This window comes from Schistocerca piceifrons, chromosome 10 (genome assembly GCF_021461385.2).
Source record: "Schistocerca piceifrons isolate TAMUIC-IGC-003096 chromosome 10, iqSchPice1.1, whole genome shotgun sequence".
Taxonomy (NCBI): Eukaryota; Metazoa; Arthropoda; class Insecta; order Orthoptera; family Acrididae; genus Schistocerca; species Schistocerca piceifrons.
The window spans coordinates 118019455-118021394 of record NC_060147.1 but is presented as its reverse complement, the minus strand read 5'-3'; the positions used below and the strand labels follow the sequence as shown (position 1 = coordinate 118021394).

General features: G+C 42.2%; 1 non-coding gene across 1 annotated transcript; it reads right to left on the bottom strand.

The window, feature by feature from the left end:
• Positions 1-914: 914 nt before the first annotated feature.
• On the bottom strand, positions 915-985 carry Trnag-gcc. Its single transcript has one exon. It is a non-coding gene; the product is annotated as a tRNA-Gly (tRNA).
• Positions 986-1940: the final 955 nt, after the last annotated feature.

Genomic DNA, 1940 nt, shown 5'->3' with positions numbered 1-1940 from the left:
TCCATGACGACGAGCGTCGTTGGCAAAGAGGGTGAAGTGGGGAGGTGGAGGGGTGTTGACTAAGCAGTAGCGGCTCCGGTCACGGAAACTGAGAAAGGGAGGGCGATATGCCCTTCCATATCAGCATATAATGACGCCTGTTGGCTAAGGATGAAACGGCGATTAGTCGGTACAGCTGGGCATTCCGAGTACTGTTTGGATGCAGTGCACGTCCGAAGGAACATTGCATCGTACTTCTTAATAACAGATTAACTGCTATTTCGTAGTTACCATTATTTACAGCCGAGGTCTTCACATACCCAGACGCTGTTTTTGTTACGTTGTGGCAGACATTGTGTCTAATTACGCAAGAATTTTCAACGTTGGCTGTCCGAACTGTGAGCATTCCATTGGAATGAGCATTCATACAGGACCCCAGTGGGATAGCATGTGTGGAACCTGATCAAACAGGAACGAAAGCCCTGAATACAGAAGGTAGTGACAACCTTTTATGTCTGCATTGCCGACAACTGAGCGCTGCCATTGGTCAGTGGAATGTAGCCATTTTGGTCCCATGTAACACAAGGACGTACTTGGAAGGATTGTTGTAATTAGCGATTATCTCAGACCACACATTATAAGGCCACACTACTGAATTTAGGTCTCTTTTCTATTACTTGCAGTGTGTAAATGGTGGATAGCTTCTCTACTGTCATAGAAAACTGTTGTGTCAAATGCACCACGAACAACTGATTGAACATTGTCATTAATTTTTACAAACTGCAGTTGGTGGCTAAATTTGTTTCGTGGAAACGAAGTAGGAACATCGTCATTAATTTTTACAAACTGCAGTTGGTGGCTAAATTTGTTTCAATAATATATATATATATATATATATTGCGCTTCGTGGAAACGAAGTAGGCATGTAAAAATCTTGCATCGGCCGGGAATCGAACCCGGGCCGCCCGCGTGGCAGGCGAGCATTCTACCACTGAACCACCGATGCCTGTTCCTAATATGGGAATTACAATGTATATCTCCAAAGGAAAGAGATTTGTGTAAGAAGTACTGTTTCGCTTGCTATCTGCACTATCCATTCTTGATTAGCATAAGCTGTTATCAATTATGTGACCTTAATCTTCCCTTGTCCCACGTCGTTGAGAACGCGAATACCCACGTATTTGAGCCGCGTCTCAAGCTCGCGACATGTATTCACGTCGGACATATATCAACAATACGTGGATATGTGTGTGTGAATGTGTGAAACAATCAGATTTATTTTATGTTAATATAAGAGCCTAACAAAAAGTGTCAACTTTTCTGTGGTGAAGAAAGTCAGTGTCGTGCACTAAACTGCTATTCGAAGGCAGATCGTGGTAACAGGTTTTTCCGACTTCCACAAAGCGAAAGGCATGCAGAAAGATGCAAAATATGGTTGCAGCGAAATGGAAGGAAAGATACATTTCCGCACAAGTGTGCTAGAATATGTGAAATAAATAAATAAATATTTCTAGGATTGTCGATTAACTGAAAGTAACTTTTGTACAGAATTACTTGCCTAGTACAAGTTTGTTTGTAGTGAAACTGGTAGAGAGCTGGATTGCAAGTGCAAGGCTGGCCCCATATAATTCTGCCTCCCCCCCTCCCCTTATCCCTCCTGCTCTCTGCACTTGATAAAACTGTCTCCTTAATTTGTAATAGAGTTAAGTAAGAGCTTTAAATTCCATATCATATTACATTTCAATGTTTATTTCCATTTATTAACTTTACTGACTGTATCCAGTCACACTTTGCTGTGGCTTAGTCTGCTTCAATGGGAATGAAAAAAAAGGAGAAAGCACACATTTCTAACATGTGTGGGATACATCCTACTCTCCTCCTTTCCCCTGTCTCTGTCCATTTCCCAAATCCCCTTTCTTTGTCCATCTCCTACTCATTCCCCCACTCTCTGTCCATCACCT